The 13,862-nt window shown below is 41.8% G+C and overlaps 1 pseudogene; it reads right to left on the bottom strand.

The window, feature by feature from the left end:
- Positions 1 to 1,167: 1,167 nt before the first annotated feature.
- Positions 1,168 to 8,094, bottom strand: LOC105507590 (annotated as a pseudogene).
- Between the last annotated feature and the right edge of the window lie 5,768 nt (positions 8,095 to 13,862).

Genomic DNA, 13,862 nt, shown 5'->3' with positions numbered 1-13,862 from the left:
TTCAATATTCATTTTTCAGAAACATGAAGCTTGTTGACTCACATTCACATTCATATTTGCTACTTTTTAAAATAATTTATCGGGGCCAGGCGCAATGGGTCATACCTATAATCCCAGGACTTTGGGAGGCCTAGGTGGGTGGATCACTTGGGCTCAGGAGTTTGAGACCAGCCTGGGCAACATGGTGAAATCCCATCTCTATCAAAAATACAAAAAATTAGCCGGGTATGGTGGTACACACCTATGGTCCCAGCTACACAGGAGGCTGAGATGGGAGGACTGCTTGAGCCAGGGAGGCGGAAGTTGCTGTGAGCCAAGACCATACCACTGCATTCCAGCCTGGGTGACAGAGTGAGATCCCCTCTCAAAAAAAAAAAAAAAAAATCATTTCTCCTCATCTGTGGCATTAAGCCATATTGCTTATAATATGAAGAGCTGTTGACATCTTTCCTACTCATAAACATGACCATATGACCATCATTTACTCATATTTTCATGCATCCAAGTGCATAAAAAGGCAGTAAGTACATTTCTTAGAATATACAATTAAAAGCAGATTTTAAATCTACCTGTTTTTCTTAACTTCTGTTTGTTTTCTCCCACAGTTAAGGAAAGTAATAGTAATTTTTCATTTCATTCTAATCACACTAGTAGTTTTTCACACGAATACAGTGTGTAATACAGTCCCACTGTATTAATCTGTTTTCACACAACTATGAAGAAATACCCGAGACTGGGTAATCTATAAAGGAAAGAGGTTTAATTGACTCACAGTTCCGAATTGCTGGGGAGGCCTCAGGAAACTTAGAATCGCAGCAGAAGGCAAAGGAGAAGTAGGCACCTTTTTCACAGGGTGGCAGCGCAGAGTGAGTGCAAGCAGGGGAAATGCCAGACACATGCAAAACCATCAGATCTTGTGAGACTCACTTATTATCATGAGAACAGCATGGGGGAAACCTCCCCCATGATCCAATTACCTCCTTGACACATGGGGATTATTGAGGCTACAATTCAAGGTGAGATTTGGGTGGGAACACAGAGCCAAACCATGTCACACACCAAAGAAAAGTATTCTGGTGCCATGAACATTTCAGAAGAGCACTCTTACTAAAGTTTATATTTGAATGCCTGACTGGAAATGCGTCGATGTTCAGGGCTTCACCTGCTCTAAAAGTGCACATGTCCTATGCCCACACTGTGTCTATCCCCTCCCCGGTGACATGGTCTGGGGTCCAGTGGGGGAAAGGGAACTGGCAAGCAATGACTCTGGCATCATCCTCAAGGTCAAGTTTCTTCTTCAACTGCAGCATCCACCAAAAATAACAGTGTTTGAGTACTACGAAAAAGTCACTGCCCACAAATCTGAAATATAAAATTTGGCAGAGTCACGCACACTTTCTTGTCAAGCATGATACTTGGAATACCAAACTAGCCACTGATTTAATTCACAACCAACTGCTGTGAATCTTTGCTTTGCAGCTGCTATTACTGTGTTATTAATGCGTCCGTCGCCATTACCAGCGTCTACCAGGGATCCTCCTCTGCATAGCAACATTTTCACATTTTTGATCTGCTTTGTAGTTGCAGGTACAAAAGACAAACAGACTTTTCAGAGGATTGGTGCTATAAATGGCATAGCTACAGCATACGGCCACGAGAGTCCCACCCACAATCTCAATAAATAAAAAACCCCTAGTTGCTTTTCTTCAAACTGTTGGCTTCAAAAGTCGAAGGTAGCATATTTCTTGACTTTCTTTTTTAAGTGTTTCTAGGGATGTGCCTCCCCTTACCTCTTCTGGGAGTTTCTATCTTCTTTACGTCACCATTATTTTGGGTTTCTGTCACTGTGGTCAAACTTATCCTGGCTAATCCTATCTAATGTATAAGTTTATGAAGGTTTTCTTTGTAAATTATTAAGTTCTATAAATATGGATACATATATAACGTATTTGTTGATTGCATTATTTAAATCTTCTGTATACATCTGTTTTGTCTTCTTGACATGCAAATTATGAAACGTTTACTAAAGTGACACTATGATGGTGGCTTTATCAATTTCTGATATTTTGGGGGAGATTTTGATGTGTATATACAAAACCACTATAAACTAGCCCTTTGCAACATCTTAAACTTTGAGTTTTGATTTTTTCTGATAATACTACATTTGGCTTCTTCCGTTTTTATTTTTCTGCTGTGTCTTTCCCCACTTGCTTATTTTCAAATTTCAGTTGTCACTTGTTTGAGTATTGCAGAATTGATCTCAGAGAATTCTGAAGGTTGATTTTTTTTTTTTTCTTGAGATGGAGTCTTGCTCTGTCGCCCAGGCTGGAGTGTAGTGGCACGGTCTCGGCTCACTGCCAGTTCTGCTTCCCGGGTTCACGCCATTCTCCTGCCTCAGCCTCCTGGGTAGCTGGGACTGCAGACACCCGCCACCATGCCCGGCTATTTTTTTGTATTTTTAGTAGAGATGGGTTTCACTGTGTTAGCCAGGATGGTTTCGATCTCCTGATCTCGTGATCCGCCCGCCTTGGCCTCCCAAAGTGCTGGGATTACAGGCGTGAGACACTGCGCCCGGCCAGGCAGACTTTTTTTGAGGGATGCTAGACCTGGGAAAATGCCGTTAGCCTCACCACTCTCATGGTAAGCATTCAGAAAATGTTGGGATCATTTTGCCTCTGATTTATGGGCAGTTATATAGGTCAGGTCTCTAGAATAGTCAGGTTATAAGGCAATAGGCAGGGGTTGTAAAAAGAAGGAGATGAAAATCCTGTGAGAATGGTAAGGTGAGATTCCCTTGTGTAGCAGAATCTTCACTTAGTGCTGTTGGTAATAAACACAACTCTGTTTCCCTACGGAAATCTTTGGAGACTGGCAAGTCCACACCACCATTAGGTAGTATGTTATGTCATATCCTGACTTTGTGGAATTGAGTCCATAAGTTTCCATATTCTTTCCTATAAAAAACATTATATCCTTTAATGACATTGGAATTGTTTCCACCAATCACATCATCATTTTGTTATGAAAGTCACCAGGTATGTCTTTTGCAGAGAACATGAAGCTAATTGCTGGATTTTTTTTTTCCTGTAGTATGACCACATGGTTACCATATCATTTAAAAAACATCTTGCTCATTATTGGACAGCTCTGTTGAGATCTTTAATATGTTGTGATAAAGTATATGTTACTTCTCATCCATTACATTGAACATTTCTATGTGCCAGGTATGTATCAGTGAATAAAATAGAAAAAAGAATCCCTGTTTATACTATGGTGAATCGGGGGAAAAGATGTTGACTAACAGAAAGATAATAAACATGGTAAATAAATATGTTATATGTTAGAAGCTGATAAGTACTATGAAGGAAAAAAAGAGCAAGGTGAGAAGTGAGACATATAGTCTCAAATTGCAACTGTACATTAGTAGTCAGGATAAATGTTTTGGTTATCGTTGTGTAATGAACTACCCCAAGACTTTAATGGCTCAAAGCAACAACCATTTTATTATATCACATGATTTTGTGGGTCAGGAATTTGGCTAGGGCTTAACTGTGCAATTCTTCTGTTCTGCCTGGTGTCAACTGGTGGCTAGGCTGGGCTGCAAAATCCAACATGACTTCACTGGTCCAAGAGGGTTCAAAATGACTTCACTCACATGCCTGGACTTGACAGGGAGGACCAGAAGCCTAGGCTCAACTGGGACCCTCTCCTTCCTCCATGGAGTGTCAGGATGTCTCCAGGTGGTTTCTAAGCAAGGTGTCAGACTTCTTACAAGGAAACTGAGGATTCTAAGAGTCCCAGGTGGAAATTGCTAGTCTCATAGCTAAGTCTGCCAAACTCTGTTGGTCCAAGCAGTCATACACCATTCATTATTCAAGGGGATGGGATATGGATTTTTACCTTGATAGGAGAAATGTCAAAAATTTTGTGGCTATGCCTTTACCCAGCAGGAATCATTAGGAAATGACATTTCACTAAAGACTTGAAGAAGATGAGAGAATTGGCCAGGGGATATTTGGGAGAATAGAGTTGCAGAGAGAAAACAACAGGGCAACATTCCCTAGTCAGTAGTGTGTCAGGCATTTCAATGTGACTGAAATAGAATGTGCAGGGGAAGAATATTAAATGGACTATGAGAGAGAACGGGGAGGGGATGGACTCCCAGCAGATCCTGCGAGTCTTGTAGCCATTTAAGGACTTTGGATTTTACCATGAGTGAATGGTGGATCACTGAGAATTGAACAGAGGTGTGACATATGACTTATCTTTTAAAAGGATTATTCTAGCTGATATGTTAATAGTCTGTTGCAGTAATTTAAGCAAGAGATCACACTTGCTTAGACAAGCATAGTAGAAACAGAGGTAGTGATGAGTGATTGGATTCTGGATTTATTAACAATTTGAAGATTGATATAAGATTTTTAATGGCTTGAATGTGGAATGTATATGATCAAGGGAAAAGTAAAGAATGATTACAAAGATTTTAGCCATACCTGGCTGGGTGCATGGGTCATGCTTGTAATCCCAGCACGCTGGGAGGCCAAGGTGGGCAGATCATTTGAGGTCAGGAGTTTGAGTCCAGCCTGACCAACATGGTAAAACCCCGTCTCTACAAAAAATACAAAAAAATTAGCCGGGCATGGTGTCGCATTCCTATAGTCTCACCTACTCGGGAGGCTGAGACAGGAGAAGCACTTGAACACAGGAGGTGAAGGTTGCAGTGAGCCCAGATCACGCCACTGCACTCCAGCCTGAGTGACAGAGACAGACTCATTCTCAAAAAAAAAAAAAGTTTTAGCCGTAGCAGCTGGAAGAATTAATTTACAATCATCTAAATAAAGAAAATTCCAGATAGAGTAAGTTTAAGAGAAAAATTGAGGATTCTGTTTTGGACATGTTAAATTTGGGATGGATGTTAGCTATCCTAGGAGAGATGTCAGGAACAAGGAAGACAGAAAAGTGTGGAATTTGGAAGACACTCTTGACTGAAGATATTAAAAATATGATAGATGGTCCATGTTTTTAAAGGCATAGACTGGATGAGATCACAGAGAGGCTGTGGTGTATTTCAGCATTAAGAGGGTAGAAGAAAATGGAATATCAGAATAGAGACAAAAAGAAGTATTGAATGAGGAAAGAGGAAAACAAAGAGTGTGATGAAATGGGGGTTCAAATCAAGAAAGTATTTCAATGAAAAAAGTGCCTCATCAAATTATGTCAAACTCTGCTCACATGTCAAAGAAGAAGAGAATTAGCAATTGGATATTGGAATCAACAGCACACACATCATAGGCGACCTTGACAAGAGAGGAACTGGGGACAAAGAATAACTCTTTCAAAGAATTTTGCTGGAAAAAATTCAGCAGAGTGGAAAAAACTGCAAGGTAAGAGAAAGAGGGAAGAATTGATGGACAATGTTCTTGAATAAACAGAGGGCTTGAGTCTAGGACAAAATGAAGAAAATGGCTTTAGATGGGAGCTGTAGTAACATGGGGAAGATATAATCTATGGGTGCAGACTCAGGAACATTGGTTTTAATAGATCTAACGCTAGGAATACGTGAAAATTCTAATTGTTGAAAGAAGAAACAATGGTGTCAGCTGAATATCAGGATCGAGGAAGAGGTGCTGCTTGGTTTGAAGAGAAAGGGGAAGGTGTAAACTATCATAGGAAAATGGGAGACTCAATAGATCAGGGAGTGGTATGGTTTGACTCTGTGTCCCCACCCAAATCTCATCTCGAATTGTAATCCCCACGTGCCAAGGGAGGGACCTATAATCTTCATGTATCAAGGGAGGAAAGTGATTGGATCATGGGGCAGTTTCCTCCATCTCGTTCTCATCATAGTGAATTCTCATGAGATCTGAAGGTTTTATAAGTGTTTGACTGTTCTTCCTTCATGCTCTCTCTCCTGCCACCTGTGCAGAAGGTACCTGCTTCCCCTTCCACCATGATTGTAAGTTTCCTGAGGCCTCCCCAGCCATGCAGAACTGTGAATTAAACCTCTTTCCTTTATAAAGTACCCAGTCTCAGGGAAGTTCTTTATAGCAGTGTGAAAACAGATTAATACAGGGAGATATACAGCATAACTGCTGGCAACATTAAGAGCCACTTGAGGTTGCAAAATACAAAAAAAATCCTAAGCCCTCCACCAACTGAATGGATACTTACCTTGGCCAAGGGGACCCCAGAAAAGCCTTGAAACAGTTCCCAGCTAAGATGGGACAGGAACTTGGACATACCTCGTTATACCCTCTCCCTTTTGCAGTTTAGACACAATTGACCAGCATTAGTAAAATAGAGATCATGAGACTGACAGAACAGACTCTTCATGGCAATAAGATACCAAATTATAAAGAGGACCTAAGGCCACGTCACAAGGGTTAAGTCATGCACTCCATATTTACAAGAATAAACTATGTTCTAATGACCACAAGGTTTTTGTCTCTAGCAGCTAAACAAGCACTGGCCTTGATAAGCAATATTAAAACAGTTGCAGCTCATCCATTGCCAGACGCTGACTGAACCCCTGTTCCACCAGCCATAACCACTGCTTTTATCAAACAGGAGACAATTTCAGAAACTTTCTCCATGTAAAAAGACCACCAACTGGACCATGGACTGGTTCTGGATGGTTTAGAGAGGCTGTGCACTTGCATGCCTTCATGTCCTGAAAAGACCTTAAGTCCCCACCCCAACGTGAACATGGACCACAAATTACATGTATGTTCAATAAAAAATGTCTCAGGACCACCTTCATGAACATGCATAGCTCCTCCAGTAATTTGAATACGTATGTTTAGCCAACTGTTCGGCAAAAAGCTCTTATCCCAACCCCACCTTCTTTGAAGAGCTTGTCTCTGATCTTGGCCTGAGGCATGCTTCCCAGCCTGTAGGATGGCAACTGTAATCCTTCACAGAAAATAAAAGTCTTCTTTTTTTAAAATTATATATTGTGTGTGGGTTTTTTTTATGTTTATAAGGTTCAGGGCCATGAATTTAAAGTAGGACCAGTAAGCAGTTTTGTTTTTCCTTCAGCCATCTTCCGCTACACTAGGGCAGATAAAGAATAGATCTAGAGTTGGATTTCACCAAGGTCATGGTTTTGCCAAAGTAGTATGACCAAGTGAGAGAGGGCAAAGTTGAGGGCATATGCATATAAATAATTTTGTTGTTGTTGTTGTTTGAGACAGGGTCTTGCTGTGTCACCCAAGAGGCTGGAGTGCAGTGGTACAATCTCAGATCTCAGCTCACTGCAGCCTCAGCCTCCCAGGCTCAAGCGATTCTCCCACCTCGGCCTCCTGAGTAGCTGAGGCTACAGGTCTATGCCACCATGCCCAGCTAATTGTTTTGTATTTTTTTGTAGAGATGGCGTTTCACCATGTTACCCAGGCTGGTCTCAAACTCCTGAGCTAAGGTGTTCCACCCACTTTGGCCTCTCAAAGTGCTGGGATTACAGGTGTGAGCCACCACGCCCAGGCACAATAATTATAATGATCAAATGGCATGTAATTTGGCAAGAAAAAGAAGAGAGGAGGACATCAAGTGGACAAGGGGCAATGAAAAGTGGTAGATGAGTAGACTGGAATCCCCATGGAATAGGAAAACCGTTAAAGTCAGGATACTAGAGGAAGTGAACTGGAAAGGAAGGTGGAGGAGGTGGTGATCAGAGAGTGAGATGTACAAGTCCAAAATTATAAAGAGGTTGAAGCAGTTGTAATGACAAGTTTAGACTGTGACTATGAGTGTTGAGGTAGGGTCGGGAAGAGTTTAAGGTGTTTAAAATATCATTTATGTATTTATTGAAATCACCTAGAATATGAAAGTAGTAGTTTTGGTAAGATTAACGAGTCAGACTCTAAAATGATCACGAAATGAGAGGGAATGGGTGATAGAATGAAGGTCTCCTGATCCCACTGAATCTGCTGTTGCTGTATCTGTTGACAGGTTTTTCTCTCTTATCAACAGACTAAACATTGGCATTTTGCCACTTACATACTTTTTCCTACTGGAAGAAAATTTCAATTCTGGAGATCTGCAGTCGTTATCAAAATCCTGAGGCTCTCCTATGTCTCCTGATGCTTCATATGTCATTCACAAAGGCCCAGACTTCCTGTTCTCGGAATGCACCCCAGTTCTACAAGGAGTATCTTCAGCCTCAGAACAGTCACCTGATTCATTGGCTCTGGAGCCTACTTTCATCAGAGGATCCATCCTATTTTCTCATAGTACAAACTTCTCTCACCAATAGCCACTTCCATTACCCTGAAGTCAAAAGCAGGAAAAGATAAGACACCTGCTCAGTTTGCTTATCACCAGCAATGCCATGGCAAAGTTGTAAGCGAAACAGGCATGTTTACTAGATTAATGCATTAGGAAGACCATTCTGGTTACATTTTGGAAAACAGCTTAGAGGAGCAAGAATGGAGGCAGGGAGACAAACTAGGTAGCTGTGGCCATAATCTAGGTTAAGAGACAGCTTACCTAGATTGATCTAGGCTGGTGGCTGTGGAAACAGGATAAAGACATTCCAAATTAATTCTGGTTTCCAGAACTCATGTTAATCTTTCTCATCTGGGCATTTGCAGTTAAATCTTCTGCTTAGAAAATTATTCCTCATTGTTCAATTTCCACTTATGAGTAAGAACACGCGATCTTTCATTTTCCGTTTCTGTGTTTACTTTGCTGAGGATGATGGTTTCCAGCTTCATCAATGTCCCCACAAAGGACATGAATTCATTGTTTTTTATGGCTATATAGTATTCCATGGTGTATAAGTGCCACATTTTCTTTATCCAGTCTATCATTGATGGGCATTTGGGTTGGTTCCAAGTCTTTGCTATCGTGAATAGTGCTGCAATAACCATACATGTGCATGTGTCTTTATAAAATGATTTATAATATTTTGGGTATATACCCAGTAACGGGATTGCTGGATCAAATGGTATTTCAGGTTCTAGATCCTTGAGGAATCGCCACACTTTCTTCCACAATGGTTGAACATATGCACACATGGAGGGGAACCTCACACACAGGATCCTGTCATGGGGTGGTGGTGTATGGGAGGGAAAGCATTAGAAGAAATTCCTAATGTAGATGACAGGTTGATGGGTGCAGCAAACCATGGCATATGTATACCTATGTAACAAAACTTCATGTTCTGCCCATGTATCCCTGAACCTAAAGCATAATAATAAAATACATACATACATACATAAAGTTCTTCCTCACCATTCTTGCCTAGCCCTTACTTTTCCTTTAGATTTCAGTACAGATGTGATTTCCTCTGGGAAATGTTTCTTATGCCTCAAGAGCAGCTTGACTTCCCTGTGTGGCTATCGCCTCCTGTGCTTATCTGTATCAAATCACATCTTGCAATTATTATTTACCCATATCCCAGTTTCTCAACAGTGGCATTGACATTCTGGATTAGATAATTCTTAGTTGTGGGGGACTGTCCAATGAATAAGATGTTTAGCAGCATTCCTGGCCTCTACCCACTATATGCCAGTAGTACTCATTCTTTTCCTTCCTCCCACCTGTATAGTTGTGTTTGTGACAATCATGTCTCCAAACATTGTCTTATGTCCCCTGGGGGCCAAAACTGCCTCCAGGTGAGAACCACTGACCTAGAAAAATGTATCATTTCCTAATCATTTCCCTATCTCTAGACATTTAGGTTGTTCCCATGTTTATTACAGATTTGAGATTAATGTTATGTGCATGAATCATCAATGATTCCAAAAAGTGAACTAAGAGGGTACATAAAACATACCAACCTTACATTTCCATCTGTAGTTCCTGCATAGTAGATTCACTGTAACTTTTCAGTACTGAGCTTCCTCACATTAAAAAATACAAGCTCCACTCATTACAATTTTTAAAAAATGAAACTCTTCTGGTTTATTTCGCAATCAATGAGGATGGGCATCTTCTGAAGCATTTTACTTAATGCTTTTGTTTTTTAAATGGCTAGAGTTCAAACTCTTCCAAATTCACAAAAAAAATTCTAACACTTCTCGATTAAAATTCAAATGTTAGTGTTTACCATGTACAGTACTGCGGTCAGGGTACTAAGTGACAGATACTACGGTAAAAACAGAAATGGTGTCTGCTTTGAGAGTTTACATTCTAGAGAGGCATGGTCCAATATGATAGCCACCAGCCACAAGTGGTCATTGAACACTTGAACTGTGGCAAGTTCAAATTGAGAAGTGCACTGTAAATGAAAAATATACGCTTGGTATGGGGAAAAAATATGAAATACCTTATTTTATACTGACATATCCATATATTTTAGATATACTGAGTTAAATATGTTTCTGGAATTTTGAATACACATATATTTTTATATATTAAAAATATCTTTTAACCAGTCAAGTGACTCTGCTAATATTTCTAAATGTTAAAGAACAGTGGACAAAGCAAAGACACATTTGGTGGTCAATTTTTAATTTTTTCTATCTATCTATCTATCTAAAAAGAGACAAGATCTCACTCTGTTGCCCAGGCTGGAGTTCAATGGCATGATCACAGCTCACTGCAGCCTCAAACTCCTGGGCTTAAGCAATCCTCCTGCCCCAGCTTCCAGAGCAGCTGGGATTACAGGTGCAAGTCACCATACCCAGCTCATTTAAAACATTTTTTTATAGAGATGGGATCTCATTTTGCTGCCCAGGCTAGTCTCAAACTCCTAGTCTCAAGCAATCCCCCTGCCTCGGCCTCCTAATGTGCTTGGGATTACAGGCATGAGCCACCACATCCAGACCACAAATAGTTTTTAAACTGTTCAAAATATTTTAAAAATATATATGGAAAAGAACCTTGAAGTAACATTTAACAGCCACACCAGTTTCACAAAATCAACTATTGCTACCTACTAGGTGTAATTTTCCTTTCCACTGTGGCGTGATCGACCTCAGCAATTTCTGCCAGCGGCTAGGCAAGTGGTCCGAAATTAATTACGTACAAGGCTTTTGGGCCTTAAGCTCTCGTCCCTATACTCCTCCTTCTCTCCCCGCTCTCTCCACCCCCTCCCTTCCTGCCCAGACTCCTCCTTCCTCCTCCTTATCTACTAGTAATCCACTCGGTCTCGTGCCTCCTTCGGGGCCCCCAGCTGGCTGTCTTGAGTCCCCTATCTCTGCCCACACCCTCCTACAGTGTTAGCACCTTTGCGAGAGGTGGCTGGGGCAGAGGGGGTAGTCAGAGTACATGTCCCTTTTTCATTGGCCGATCCTTCCAAAATTGAGAAGCGTTTAGGTGATTTCTCAGCTAATCCTACCATATACATAAAGGAATTTAGATACCTTTGTCAGGCCTATGACTTAACTTGGCATGACCTCCAGGTTATCCTAACCTCTACCCTAAACTGACTGAGGTTCTAACCCAGTATACCCGGTTAGATCCGGCCTCCCCCACAGGGGCCACCATTTTGGTGTTTTATTTCATTTCTCAATCAGCTCCTGACATTCGTAAAAAACTTCAAAAGGTAGAGGATGGTCCTCAGACACCAATACAAGACCTAGTTAAATCAGCCTTTAAGGTCTATAACTCCAGAGAGGAGACGGCTGAGGCACAGCTCCTAGCAGTGGCTTTACAGCCCAGTCGTAACCCCAGGCCAGAGAGCACATACTCCGCAGACTCCAAGGCCACAAAAGGAGCCTGCCTGCTATAAGTGCGGCAAGGCAGGACACTATGCCAACAGGTGTCCGCAAGGTCCCCGAGCCCCAACGCAGCCTTGCTATAAGTGCAAGGCATCAGGACATTGGGCCAGTGAATGTCCTAACCCTCGTCCACCAGCAACCCCCTGCCCACTGGAAGTCTGATTGCCCCACCCTGAGAACAGGTGCTGCGTCTCCACGTGACCCCCTTTCCCGGGATCTTAGGAGCTCCTTCCAGCTCCTACATCTGGACGACGACAACTGAAGGTGCCGAGACTCAGGGACCCCCCATCACCCTCGCCGAGCCGCGGTAACTCTCCTGGTAGCGGGTAAGACAATTAATTTTTTAATCGACAGCAAGGCTACCTATTCTGTTTTGCCGTCCTTCTCTGGACCCAGCCTTCCATCCAATATCTCTGTAGTAGGAGTAAGCGGAAAGCCATCCACTCCACAAAAACTCCACTCCTTAATTGCTGCCTGGCCAACAACTACTTTGCGCACTCGTTCCTCATTCCCAGCTAAAAGGGCCCCTACCGAAAGCAATCAGTGGAAATCAGTTTGGCTTTCCCCCACTCGCCTCAAACTTACTAAATTTTCTTAACTATCTCATACTCCTCAGCCTTGCCAGGACCATCCTTCTGGGTTTTGCCCATATTCCAACAAATGCTTCCATTACTCATTCCTATACTAATACTGTGCCTTATTTTATTCTTCATCCGTACGTCCAAATACCAACCATAGGCCCCGACCTTAACGACGCCCCTTAACAGCAGGAAGTAGCCCCTTAACAGCAGGAAGTAGCCAGACAGACCACGGCGCCCCTTATCACTATTATCAATAAAAGGTTGGACTGTTTGGACCAACGGAGGCAGGATGGCGCACTTCCGGGTTCTTCTTCACCAGCTTTTCCCGTGCGGGAAAATGCAGCCAGCACCCAGGGAGGGTGCAGACCAACCGGGCATGCACCAGGTGACATCAATCCAAAGAGACGAGATTTACCTGGTCGCACCTGCGGAACGCCCCCCGACACGCCCGTGCCCCACCTATTGCCCTCCCACTCCTAGAAAAGCCGCTCTCCGCCAGTGAGCCACGCGGCCTTCCTGAGTCTCTCACTCCTGTCGGGATGTCAGGACTGCTGGAACTCTGTCCGAGAGCCCCACCGGGGGACTCTGCCGGCCTTCTTTGCCGGAGGCGGACAGACCTCTTCCCCACACCTTAGGTGACCAAAATAAACTTGCAGTTTTGCTCCTACACTTGCCTACCCGCTGGGTCTTTTGTGCCCGCTCGGCTGGTCTTAGAAAAACAAATCACTAGGTGCAAAAATAACTGCGGTTTTTGCCATTAAACATTAAAATGGCAAAATAAAAAAATAACTTTTGCACCAACCTATTGGTACGTATCAAACTGTAGAAAATTTCACTTTTAATTTTAAAAAATTTAACATTTATTTTGATATTTACACTACAGTTTCACTCTGATGTTCCTTAAGTTAAATCACATTTAAGCAAAAAATGAGAAACTGGTTCGTTTCTACTTCCCCTATCAAGTTAAAACTCATTTACTTATACTTTTGTACTTCAGAAATCTGTGTAGTAATCTCTATTTAAGGACACTACTATACAATAATCACAGCTATGAAGAAGAGTGAGGTGGATCTAATGTATTAAGATGTCACAGATGATGTGAAAAAAGGCAAATTATACAACAGTGCATAAAGCAGAAACTATTTTACAGCCACATTTGTGTGTTCCTGTATGTACACGTACATAGCACAAGACTGGGAAGATACCAAATGTTTTTTAGTTGTAGATGGTGAGGAAGTTCCTTCATATTTCACATAATATACTTCTAACTCTTCTGTATTTTTTTATTATTTCCATTGGGACTTTTAATTTACAAAAAGAATTTTAAAAACATGACAAAGATTGCAAATACATTTTCATCACAAATTTAAAGGGACTTTTAAACTCTCCTCAGAAGCCATCATCACCTCCAGTCTTTTGAAACCTTTTATGATTGCGACAAAAAAAGTATAAAAATTAAAATATACAAAACTGAAAACTGATCGATTATAACATTACAGAGACTTATTTTCTATTAAATTTTCTTTAGTACATATGATTCTCATCTTGAGACAAGGTCTGACTCTGTAGCCCAGGCTGGAGTGCAGTGGCATGATCTCGGCTCACTGCAACCTCCGCC

This window comes from Colobus angolensis, unplaced genomic scaffold (assembly GCF_000951035.1).
Source record: "Colobus angolensis palliatus isolate OR3802 unplaced genomic scaffold, Cang.pa_1.0 Scaffold150, whole genome shotgun sequence".
NCBI lineage: Eukaryota > Metazoa > Chordata > Mammalia > Primates > Cercopithecidae > Colobus > Colobus angolensis.
Note: the sequence above shows the minus strand (reverse complement) of the source record. Positions and strands in the feature narration are given on the sequence as shown.